Source organism: Pinus tabuliformis, chromosome 7, assembly GCF_031772625.1.
Source record: "Pinus tabuliformis cultivar Carrire ecotype Pingquan chromosome 7, CPIR1, whole genome shotgun sequence".
Lineage (NCBI taxonomy): Eukaryota > Viridiplantae > Streptophyta > Pinopsida > Pinales > Pinaceae > Pinus > Pinus tabuliformis.
This window is the reverse complement of record NC_142293.1, coordinates 1,930,039,079-1,930,052,428: the sequence shown is the minus strand read 5'-3', so window position 1 is coordinate 1,930,052,428 and position 13,350 is coordinate 1,930,039,079.

The window sequence follows — 13,350 nt, the reverse complement described above, 5'->3', positions numbered from 1 at the left end:
CAAGGAAAATAGTTTTTTGCACATTAGTATAAGCTTGCCTTGATGTGATATTCCTTTCTGGATAAGGTAACTTCTCATTCCTTGGATTATTGTGAGGAGATCCCTTTGGTGTGTAATAGAATTGCTTCTCACTTATTGGATGAATGTGAAGAGCACCAACATAACTTCTTAGTTCTTATTCATGATGGGGACTAGTGTTCTCCTTTGAATTAGAAGATTCACCTGTGTAGCCAAGTCCTAATTTATCATGTTGTAGTCTTTGAGTGTTGAGGATTACATCTATGGTTTGAGAAATTCTCACGATTTTATTGACCTTATCCAATTCTCTTTTTAGAGAGACAACTTCAACCTTTAATTTCTCATAGGTCTCTTCCTTTTCTTTTTTATTGTTGTTCAATACTTCTTCCATCCTCTTTGATTCTTCTTTTTTGGTTTTGAGAGAGATGATTTCTCGTGATAACTTTCCATTCTTTTTCCTTAGTTTCTTATTCTCTTAAATGGCACCAATCAATAATTAACCACATTTTTTCCTCAGTTTATCATTCTCTTAAATGGCACTAGTCAATTATTCATCCACATTTACCTCTTCTTATTCTTCAACTTTATCCGTGTAATTTGTGAAGGCCATGAATAGTACTTCTTTTCTTCCCACATAATCATCATATTCATTAGAATCATCACTTTCTTTCTTGGAGAAGAAATTCCTTTTGTGTGAGCCTTTATTCTTGAATGTTCTCTTCTTAGGTTCATCTTCATTAGAATCATCAATATCTTGTTTAGAGAAGAAGTTATTTTTATTTGGTCTTTTCTTTTTTAAAGTACTTATTTTAGGTTCATCTTCATTGTCACTGTCATCCTTGAAAGGAAACCTTGCATCTTAATGTCCTATTTTTCCACATTTAAAACAAATGAGATCACAGTTGCAGTCATAACTCTTCCCCTTTCTTGATGTTTTTATGCTTTAAAGGAAACTTCTTTGTGAGTTGAGTTTCCTATTCTCATTACACATGCAATAAGAATTCCATGAAGCTCATTCATTTTCAATTCATCCAAGTATTTCAATTCTTCTCTGGCACCAACTTTGGCATCAAAGCAATTTGGAAGTGATCTTAGAATTTTTTGGACTATTTTCTTCTCTTTGATGTCTTCACCTAGTCCTTTGAGAGAATTGACAACTTCATCTACCTGTAGAAAGTAAGAAGTAATGTCTTCTTCTTCATTCATTTTTAGACTTTCAAATTTCCTTCTAAAGGTTTGGAGCTTTGCCTTTTTGACTTTATCATCTCCTTCATAGATGCTAATGAGCTTGTGTCACATCTCATTAGTTGTTTTAATATTCATTACTTTAGTGAATTCTGAATCTTATTGACCACTTGCTATAGAATTCAAATCCTTTGCATTTTCCACATATGTTTTCTTCCCATCGAGATTTGCGAGAAGAGGAGATGGAATCTCATAGGCATTTGTCACAAAATGCCAAACTTCTACTCCAATAGACATTAACTCCATTTTAACTTTCTAAGAGGTAAAAAATTTTCCATCAAATTGTGGGACCCTAGCATCCTTATTGGCCAGTGTTTTTTTTTTTTTCTATGTAAGACTATGCTATTTATATTACAAAATATAAAAAATTACAGCATTTTTTACATCAGGGCCGTGGCCCTGCATCTCCAGAGAGATTGGCATTTTCCCCATATTGGACCTTTCCAGAGCAACACAGTTACAAAAATTGGATCAGCTTACCACCCTTACTAGCATTGCGACCTTTGACGGTGCATAGTTCCGACATAGACAGCATATAAATCGACACAGTAGACATATAAACTGACATAGTGGACCCATAAACTGACAGAATGACAAACATACATAGAGAGCAGAAGAGACGAACAGAGAGTTGCGTTCCTTTCCCGGCAGCGAAGATCAGATTGATGGCTGAGCTATTCATCATCAGTTGTGTATGGCTCAACCTTCATTTTACATTTGAGCTTTTGGGATTCGTACGAGTCCGAGAGGAAAGTCCTCTGCACCGGCTCACTGGGGCCTGCATCAACTGCTTGTGTGGCTGGGGGAATGTCTGCTCTGGTTGGCTGCCTCATATCTACCAGAGGAACTTGCATGTCAACCACTGGCACATTCAGGTCTTCCAATTGCCCCCTGAGACTGCTGCAATGTTCCACCGAGACTGAGACAATGAGAGTATTGTTCTCCAGAGTGCAGGGGATCCGGTAGCGAATAGCCGGATGCTCCACATGACCACAATCCATGATTTCTCCCCACCCATGCACATTGTTGCGGCCTGCAAGTCTGCTCGGGTTCCTATTCTGCTCAGAAGTGATTTCCACCGAGGAGGAAGGCGAAGTGACTGGCCACTGTGTTGCGGCTCGACCCCTGGAACCGCCACGACGACTGCTCATTCTGGGCCTTTCTCTCTACATCTCCCAATTTATCTCCAGACAAGAATTCCTCTGAGAAATCTTACGCTGAACCAGATAATGTTCCTTCTCTCCCAGCGTTTGCTCGGACAGCTTGAGGGAATGCAAGAAAGCGGCAGGGGGTTCAAGTTTATGGAGCGCCATCATCCTCGCTCTCTGTTGTGCATTGAATGCCGAATAGACAGGCCTTAAAACCCAAATGACTTCACCTTCCGGCGTATTAACTGTGCCAGCGTCCTGGTTATTCGTGGCACGTCCGGGCTGACACCTGCCCATGTGACGAGCCACATGCCTATCGCACAACGAGATCACCCGCATCCGGGAGAGAGAGGTCTTTTTGCACCAAAGAGATGCAATCCTTTTTGAGTTGAGCATCATCTACCATATCCAGTGAGCCTGAGAAGTATGGTGTCGACTGTGACACGCCTTGATTTGCCATCCGATCTGCTACCTGGTTTGCAGTTCTCCTTACATGATGGAAGGTTATATTGTGGGGATTGTGGAGCTTTTCCTCCAGGGATTCCAGTCGGCTAAGCAGCCTCCAACTTGTTGCAATCTTGACTGCCTTAGCCCCAGCCTGTATTCTTTTAGCCGCCTCTATGAGAATAAGAGAGTCGCCTTCAACTTCAAGTGGGAAGAAGTGATGTTGTTCAGCTAGACAGATTCCTTTCCAGAGACCTTCCAGTTTTGCGGCGTTGTTGGTGTCTTTGCCTATTGTTCCATAGTATAAATGTACTGCTTCTCCTGTGTGTCGTCTAATGACTCCCCCAAATCCTGCAGGGCCAGGGTTACCTTTGGCTGCTCCGTCGAAGTTCAGCTTGTAGGAGTTGAATGCTGGTGGGGACCAAGATGATTGGGAGGTGGATCTGATAGAGGGATTGGTGATTACCTTGGTTAAGGCCTTGAGATCAAGATTCCATTCTTTCAGAATGAGGCGCTCCTGCTGAGTTTCTGGCATGTCAGTGTCATGCCAGGCTCTGATGGCCAGGGTTTCCTGAATGTTTTTTTTGAGGATGAGCCAAAGATCATCTATAGATCTGTATGTGTTGTTGAAGATTCTGTGGTTACGCTCCTTCCATAGGGTCCAGTACAGAAAGCCTGGTATAATGCTCCACAGGGAGTTAAGAATCAGGCTTTTAAACGACTTTTTGGACCAATTCCTTATGTTTTCTGTTACATCCTCCTGTCTTTGGTTTGCTCTCATGTTGTATTTCTCAACTTTCTCCCAGAGTTGCTTTGCTAGTGGGCACATTTCCATTAGGTGACTGATGGTTTCACAATTGATGTTGCAGTTTGGGCATCTGGATGGCCCGACAAATCCTCTTTTTATCAGATTATCCCAAGTGAGTATGCGTTTTTTACTTAGTAGCCATAAAAAGGTAGAGATCTTGGGCCAGAGCCCTGAGTGCCAGACTTGTCCCCAGATTTGATCTTTGTCCGCCTGGAGATCTGAGTAGCGCAAGTGATGGGCTTCTTTTGTGGTAAATGTTCCTTTGGTTGTGTAGCCCCATTTGAGTTTATCCTGCTGGTTGGAGTGGCGGATTTTCTTATTTGTGAGTTCCTGATCAATATCGGTGTACAGTTCTCCCTGCCAGTCTATTTGCCAGAGTCGCGCTGGTTTCCATGTCTGAAAGTCATGATGTGTAGATTGCTGCCAGAATTGGTGAACCTGTGTGATGCTCTCTTGCTTCATATGAGCTTGCCAAAGAGGTTTGTGAAACAGATTTGCAAGTTTAGGGAGTTGCTGCCATGAGTCTTCCCAGAATCTAGCTGCTTTGCTTGAGTGAATTTCCCAGAAGTTGTGTTCTTGTATGAAGCTGCTTTGAGTTTTTGCATTATTCCAGATGAGTGATCCTTGCGCTATAGGGTTGATTCTTATGAGATCACTCCATTGGCTGCCTTTGGCGTATTTTGCTTGCCATAATTGAGCCCATGGAGTGTTTGGCTTGGAGACCCAGTTCCACCAAATTCGAGCTCCCATTGTGTTGTTGCTTTGAAGCGGATCCCGAAGTCCTAATCCTCCTTCTGATTTGGTTTTACAAACCTCTGTCCAGTTGACTAGAGCCCATTTCCGATTCAGGCCAGTGGAGCCCCAGAGGAAGTTGCGTTGGAGATTGCGTATGGCTTTCAGTACCCATTTTGGAGCTGCCAGGATGGAGAAAAGATAGAGTGGCATTGCTTGTAATACTGATTTGATTAGGACTAGTCTGCCTGCCATATTTAAAGCCCGGAAAGTCCAGGATGAGAGCTTTGATTCAAGTTTATCCAGGAGCGACCTCCAGGACGCATGCTTGATTGCTGAGTCTGAAAGGGGAGCTCCCAGGTATTTAGAGGGCAGGTGGGATATTGTGAATCCCAGAATTCTAGCAATGTTCCTTTGCGTGGTGGGGGGGGTATTGAAGAAAAAGAGTTGAGATTTTGCAGCGTTAATGGAAGTGCCAGAGGCGTCAGAGAAGAGGGAGAGTAGAGATTTGAAAACAGAGGCTTCTTTTGAGGAAGGGTGCCCGAAAAGCATAGTATCATCAACGAATTGTTGATGTGTCTGAGGAGTGCGTCCATGGAGAGAGATGCCTTTGAGAGCTTGGGAGGAAATTGCAGATTTGAGGAGCCTGCTGAGCCCTTCGGCCATTAGAACGAAGAGAAAAGGTGAAAGTGGATCCCCTTGCCTGATGCCACGTGAGGGATGAAAAGGAGATGAGGGAGAGCCATTCAGTAAGACAGAGAAACTGGGAGATGTGATTAGGTTCATGATCCATCTGGTCCAGGTTGCATTAAAGCCAAAAGCCAAGAGCATTTTATGAATGTAATTCCAGCTAAGCTTATCGAAGGCTTTAGAAAGGTCTAGTTTTAAAAGCATACCTGGTTTTTTGAGAAGCTTTAATGAATGTATTACTTCGTTTGATAGAATTATTCCATCCATGATCTGCTGGCCTTCTACGTAACCCATCTGTTCTGGAGAGATGAGCAGGGGAAGGAGCGGTTTGAGTCGGTTTGCAATGACCTTTGAAATGAGTTTGTAAATCACATTGCATAGCGCTATTGGTCTGTACTTCTCTGGTTTGTTTGATGCTGCTTCTTTGGGTACCAAGGCTATGAAGGTTGAGTTGAGGGCTGGGAGGACCCAGTTCATGCTTCGGGATTCCTCCACTAGGTCCCATACTTCAGCTTTGATGAGTTCCCAAAATTCATGAAAGAAATTGGCTGTAAATCCGTCAGGCCCTGATGCCTTGCCGTCTTTAAGCTGAGCCATGGCTTCTTCAACTTCCTTTAATGATGTGGGCTGGAGCAATTTATTGTTGTGATCCTCATTTATAATTTTTGGAATATGCTGCGTGATAGCTCTGATTGCCTCAGCCCGGTTGCCGTCACGTTCCTTTATAATGTCCTTAAAGTATCCTGTGAATTCTTTTTCCATGTCTTCATGAGCCTCAATTCTTTCACCCTGTTGATTGTTGACGAAGGTAATGTTATTGTGCATACGCCTTTGTATGGTAGTTTTGTGGAAAAATTTTGTATTTTTCTCTCCATCTTTAAGCCAGCTGATTCGGGATTTTTGCCGCCATAGAATTTCCTCTTGTTTTTGACGTTCTTCAATTTGATTCCAGAGGATCTGCTCCTGTTGAATTTTTTCTTCTGTGCGGCCTTCCAGAATGAAAATTTGTTGTAGTTCTTTCATTTTCTGCTCCAATTTTTGTCTGCTCTCCTGTATGTTGCCAAAATGTGTGCGGTTCCATACTTTGAGAACTTGTTTCAAATTTTTCAGCTTTTGTTGAAATCGATACATCTTAGCTCCCTCTGGCGGGGTGTAAGATGTCCAGGCATTATTGACCACGGCCTTGAAATTAGTGTTTGTGAGCCAAAAGGCTTCGAATCGAAAGGGTCTATTGCAGCAGTTGCCTGGTCTGGACCATTGGAGCAAAATTGGCCAGTGATCTGAGCCTCCTTGGGGAATAATGGAGGCGTTAAAATCCCCTCCAAGGTGGATCGCGTTGTCTGAAATTAAGAATCGATCTAGCCTTGAGGCAATGTGGTGAGCTCCTCGGTGCTTGTTGGACCAGGTGAATATTCCATTGGAGGTAGGAATGTCCATGAGCTGATTGTTTTGTAAGAATTTCTTGAAGCCGCTGCTATCACTATCGAGCTTGATTCTGCCCCCTTGTTTTTCTTCCATGGATTTTATTATATTGAAGTCGCCTCCTCCAATCCATAAGGGAAAGTGTCTGTTTTCATTGAGGGTGGAGATCGTGTCCAGGAGATCCAATTTTTGCTGAATTGTCTGCGGAAAGTATACATTGGTGAGGTGCCCATGGATATTGGTTCCAATGAGGTGGAGGGTAGCTTGAATAAGATGAAGAGTGGCATGAAAATTATCAAGTAAAACAATCTGCGGGTTCCATAGAATGGCAAGACCACCGGAGGCCCCTGAGGCGTCTACTGATATTGAACTGCTTCCTGCCCATATTTTATTGCTAAGTCTGTCTATCGCTGTGCTGCTGCTTTTTGTTTCTTGAAGAAAAACTATTGCTGGTTTTTCTTGCATTATCAGGTTTTTTATCATTCTGTGTTTAGAGGGACTGTTGAGTCCTCTTACATTCCATGAAATGAGCTTCATGTAAACTGAGATTTGGGTTTGTAGAACTTGGTCAACTTGGGAAATCGCCCCGAATCCACAAGTAACTCCCCTACTAGTATTGTTCTCTGAAGGTCTGTTTTTCTGCCCCTTTTCTTTGTTTCTTTGAGGATCTTTTTTCCATCCCAGTGACTGCCTCCTTGTATTCCCAGGCTTTTATGGTGCTGCACCTTAGTTAGGACTCCTTCAAGTCTGTCTATTTGCCAGGGGGGATTGAGTTGTACTCTTTTTGCTTGCAAGCTGTCTCAAGTTTGGAGATGTCAAGTTTGGAGATGTCAAGCTCTTCTAGGTCTACATCTTCCGGGTCTTCCTCCATAACAATTGGAGGGTTGTGGTCCTCCTCCTCTGCATCTTCATGAAGACTCAGGGCTAGAGCTGCGTCGAGATCCATATCTAATGCTTGTTTTTTTTCGTTCAACATGGTTTTCCCCTTAGATGGGAATAAGGGACCAATATCTGAAACAGATTTGGATTTCTCCATGGAGGGTGAAGGAGCAGCGTTGGAAGAGGTTGGGTCTGAGGAAAACAAGGGGTTGGAGCGGATGAGGGAGGGTGAGGGTGGGAGAGGCTGATCCGGGGAATCAGAGTTGGGACTATCTTGCTTATCATGCGAGGCTAGAACAGAGAAGCGGTTCTGGGGGTCCGCTTTAAAGGCTTGATCCGTAGCTGCTTGGTTTTTCTTGGCGTGCCTGCGGCGGGTGGGGATTTTGGTGAAACCATCTGAGTCCTTATTAGAATCATTAGATGAAGCCTTGGACTGCGCATTTAAGGGACAGTCTCGAAAGAGGTGGCCATGCTCATGGCATTTTCGACAGCGGAAAGGGATATGCTCATAATCTAAAGGTTGTATCCATTCAAATTCATCGTGAAAGAGACTTACTGAGTCTGCTAGGGCCTTGGTTAGGTGCATCTGGACACAGATCCTAGCATATGAGGTGTATTTGCGAGTCTTTGTTTCGGTTGCAACTTTGATGAAGGTCCCAAGTTTGTTGCCAATGTCTGCCAGTGTTTCTTCTTTCCAATATTCCACGGGAAGGGAATACATTCTTATCCAAACAGGGGCCCAACTGAAGTCTTCTTTATCAGGGTTGAATCTGGGCTTCCATTCCGTTAGATACAAGCCTGAAGAGTTAAAGAAGTATGGGCCGCCTTCGAATATCCTCATTTTGTCCTCTATACAGTGAAAGATGGCTGTAAAGAAGCCCTTTGGACCAAGCTGCAGGGTTACTTGTCCTTTGGGCTTCCATTTAGAGGCTATCCATCCTTGTAAGGCTTTTTCTGTGGGCCAGAATCCCAAGAACTTTCCGATAAGTGCATGATCCTGCATGAATTGGATCTCCCCATTGATGCGCTGGCTTGGCAGCTCGACCTTGATCTGTTCTGTGGCTTTTAGAATACATGTGGCTGAGGTCACTTTTGTCTGAGATGACGCAGCATTGGTGTGCATATCATTGCCTGTGTTGTCCTCTTCATTCTGAGCTGAATGCAGCTTTTCCTCATTCGTCCTTTGCTTTTCCTTCTCAGGTTCTGGATCTGTGCCTACAGGGTTCAGAGTCGCAGTCTTCTGCGTCTTGTCAGATGAGGGCATGTCCATTGGAGGGGAGGCGGAGCTCTCCCCTCCTGCAGCTTGTGCCATGATTGGCCTTCAGTGGTAGAACCTGCGGCGGCAATGGCAGGTCCCTTCAGCGGCGGCTAGGGTTTTGAATCGGTTGTTGTTGAATCGCATCAGAGCGCTCTCTATTCTCTCAGTATCCGCCCTTATTGGCCAGTGTTATTCAAAAAACCTTCTTCGAATTATTAGGTTGTTCTTTGAAGAAGTTGGATCTGATTCCAATTGTTAGAAATACTGAGAAGGGGGGGTGAATCAGTATTTATTTCAATTGTTATTTTATGCCAAGTAAGATTTTTATGACAAAATAGACCAGAACACAAGAGATAAAAAAACAATAAAATTATTGAATAAAATAGTGGAGAATCCAATCCTATTTTACAAAAAATCATGTGCCAACTTGCACAACAAATTATTTTGAATTTTTCATGGCTCCAACCTTGAACAGACCTTAGCTCCTACTTCATCGAAACGATGACTTTGGTCCTCTCAATAACTTCCAAGCTCCAACTTGGTCAAATAAAAACTTTATAAAAATTACTTACTTCAAAAATGGCTTCAGAATGTCTTAAAAAATGCTTCAGGGAAAACCTCAAGAGTACTCCAACAAATCTGTAATGCTCAACAAATCATCAAGAATGATTCAACAAATCTAAAAAATTCTCCAACTTATCTTCAAAGGTGCTTCATCATGTCTTGAAATATATCTTCAACAATAGGTAAAGGGTGGCTCAAAGGGAGAATAAAATCTACTCTAAATCATCCAGGAGGATCCAAGAGGATTGATCCAGGTGGATCTCTAAAAAAAAGTACTAGTGGCATGGTAAAAACGCTCAAAACTCAAAGTGGTAGAATCTTGATAAAATTAGCATCAGATCAAAGTTCTCATCATCCTCATTCCAATGATTTTAACGACACTCGAATCTGAGCTCATATGAATAAGTTAGAGAAAGTCAAAGTACAAGTTTGACTTGGATAGGTCACAGAGAAAATGACATGCCAAGATTCTTTAGCGAATAGGGAGGTGCCAAGTGGCAGGCCTCCATTGGCCCCATAGTTCATTGATCACAGAATTCATGGGGGTCCGTAGTTAAAGAATCAGCCCCAGCATACTAGGTTGTGATTACGATATCACAATCGAAAATCAGAGGCCGATGATTACAAATCGGCCCCAAGAAGGAAATGGTGTGATGCGATGATCGCATATCACACATCTCAAAGGGACAATGTTTTACAAAATCGACCCTCGGAAGTCAGGGTTGCAATTGAAATATTGTAATCAGATATCGCACAACACAAAGCTTTGATAACAATAACACCCCCTAAGTCCACTAATTGTGATACACCAATTTCCTAGATGTGATACAGTTATAAGGTGTGGTTTTTAAAACTCGTCGGGTCCGTCAATTCACAAAATTTAGTTCGCACTACACAACAACCCGTTATGGAGAATCACCATCAGCCCCGTTGATTATGATACATCGAAAGGCTTGTGAACACGACATGGTTATACACTACAGTTTAATAGTTCTGTTGGTTCCTCCTTTCTCGTTGATCACTTATTGCTTAGGTACAGGGTCTATGCACCAATGTGTGAACTGTGTCCGATTGTGGTTTGTGAAGTCTTTTCTCGTATCCAAAAAGTTATGGGTTTCAATTAATAAGTTTCATCAAGTCTGCCTTTTATCGCACATCGTTGAGTGCAGAGTTCTGCATGTATAGTATTACCCCTAGCTCCGGTCGATTGAGATTTGCGATGTTCTATCGAATCTGATAGATTATGTATTACAGTTGATAGCCCATCAGGTCCGCCTTTATCACAAAATTCTGATTGCCAAGGATTCATGATTGTCCATTGGTTTAAAGCGTCAATTCTATATGTTAAAACCGTCGGGTTAAGGATTAATGTGCATTTAGAAGTTAAGGAGAAATGGTCTATAGGAAATGTTTTCTAATATATTTTCTAAGAATGAAAAAAAATCGCGAGTTGTCTTCGGACTAATATGTCGATGGTTGAAACAACCTGCTAAACTTGTAATTTAGTAACTGCCCGTTTATGAAGGAATCTGCCCACCAGAATATAAATTAGGTTATCCACACGGCAAGAGGGAGAGAGAAAAAGAGAGCAATGTAGATTTACATAAATCAGAGCAGCAACGCCTACTCATGGTAGGTGTCCAGAACCTTACCTCAGAAATCAAAAGGTTCCAAGAAGGTGCAGAAAGCCCTTTTATCAGAATTGGGTGTTTGGATAGGTGATTTTGCACGATTCTCCAAGAAGTCAGTGGTGGTGTCTGTCTCTAGAGTTGGGCTCTTCATTTGTCATCTATGTTCCATATTGGAGGTATAAGGGTGTTATGTAAAATCTTCTTGTACTTCTCTCTTTTCATACCATTTAATGAATGAAGGCCTCCCCACTATTGAGCAGGGCACAAAGTTGTAGTCCAAATTGGATGAACTCCATAATCAATTCTCTATGTTTTGATCTCATGCGTGATTATGTCTCTTTTATCTTCATTTTATATGCTTATGTTCCATGATTTTTAAGTGCTCTGTTATATGTAATTTAATAACACATCCATAGAAAAAAATCCTTGATCAAGTGGTATCAGAGCAAGGCTTAGTTGATGTGAATTACATGAGTAATCTAACAAAAAATAAGCCTTAAAGGATGTGCATCATGAAGAGGAGACATGGCGGATGTTGAAGCTCATTGGGAAGAGAAGCGATATTTTTGTTGTTAAGAATTTCGAGCGTGAATGACCGAGTGTGCAACCTGTTGAAGCCCCGAAAATCGGGTCGACAACAAGGGGGATACCCACCCGGTCTGGACCTTGGTTGGCAGCTCCTTATCCGTTTGGTATAGCGGGTCCGAATGGGGATAATGGGACCAGTTTCCCAATCTAAGGGGTGTGTGTGTGTGTAGAGTTGGATGATGCTGATCTAGGAGTACTTAAAGCTAATTTAATTCAAACTTCTAAACTAACTCTATGCTACTGTAATCTAATAGGAAGCAACACATCTAATCTACGCTAACCCGGGGTGTATTTCTTCTATTATGCGATCTAAAGAGATTTCGAACAATAACTGGTAATAAAGATCATTCAGCTATCATAAGAATAGAAATCAATTAAGATAAACAACTCTGCATAAAAAGTTAAGCAAAACAGTTGTGAACAGCATATCGCATAATAAGTTATTCATATATCAAACACAAATAAATGACTCCACCGTACAGAAGTGCCAAATGGTAACCCACACATTCATGCATTAACATATAAACAACTGAAACTGTATATCACTTTAAGAATATGAGCAGAAATGGTCAAGAGATAAAAGTACCATTTATGACTGGTTCCACTCATAAGCTTCAAGCAACAACGATTTATCTCTACTTGTTCTAACATCTACTAAGAGTACAGAAGTGCAACATCAGTAGCAGATATCAAATGCAAATATTGATAAATCTCGATCCAACCATTCATCAAAAACCCCCTCCGACGGTACAAAAGTGCATGTTCTGAGGACAAGTTTTTTGACAAATTTCTGGACCCTTCTCCAAATGCTTGAGAAGGGTTTAAATACTGCTAACTAATTAATCTTAATTACATAAATTTAGGACACGGTTTTAAATGACCGCCCTTCTACTAAAGTAAAATTATTTCTAAAAATTGAATCTAATTCCTAACCGTTTCTGTATTTTCTCTTTAGTGTTGTAAGCATGCAACATTCGCCTGGGAAGAGTCGGCTGGTCGTCTTCTCCTTTCGTTTGAGCTACGAAAATAGAAATAACAAGTGTTGGCACCACTTTCTGCCAGATTAGAAGATATTTTTGAAAATCTTCCTTCTGGCTTGGTGTATCCACTGCGTGTATACTTGGTAATAACCCAAATTTCTCTCAAACTGATTCTGCTTTTGCTATTTCGGTTTCCGGCCTTGCGAATGACTGAATAAGTTAGGGACTTTGCTCTCTGAACAATTTTCTGTATTGAAAACTGCCTCCGTTCTTTGTTCCGGGCTTTTCTGGTGTGTTTTCCCTCTTTTGCGCCTTTTTCTTTTTGCTTTACCGGGTATAAGCTTCAGGATCTTTTGCAAACATGCTACTTTTGTGCGCCTTTGATTCTGAGTTTCGGATGGCCTATTGACATCAGTATCTGTTAAGTGATACTCTGGAGTCTGTGGTCTTGTTGCATTCGGCATTTGTTTGTGAAGGCATCTCTTCTCTATTCTCCAAGCATCGACGCTTTCCCCTTTTCCTTAGATGTTTCCTGCACATTGCTTTATGTTAATTGCTGTCTTATAGTTTACGCAAAGAAAAAGAGTAAATGAAGAAAAGATTGACATGAAAGCTTTAAGCTCTAATGAATGCATAATAATGACACCCATAATGAACTGACTCTTCGAAAAACACAACGCAATCCTTCCTGGATACTTTGGCGTACAATCATTAAATTCCTTTAAGACGCGCGCCCAATTTTTGGTCTACAGACAACTTTCCTTGAATACTGTGCTGGGGAAACTTTGCGATGGGTGATTTCTGCGACTCGCATCGCAGTATCAAGGATCGCGTCATCAAGATGTGTCATCGCAGAAATTGACGATCACATTCATCGCAGATCACAACATCGCAGATCGCATTCGCAGATCGCAAATCACAGATCGCACTTAGTAATCAATCA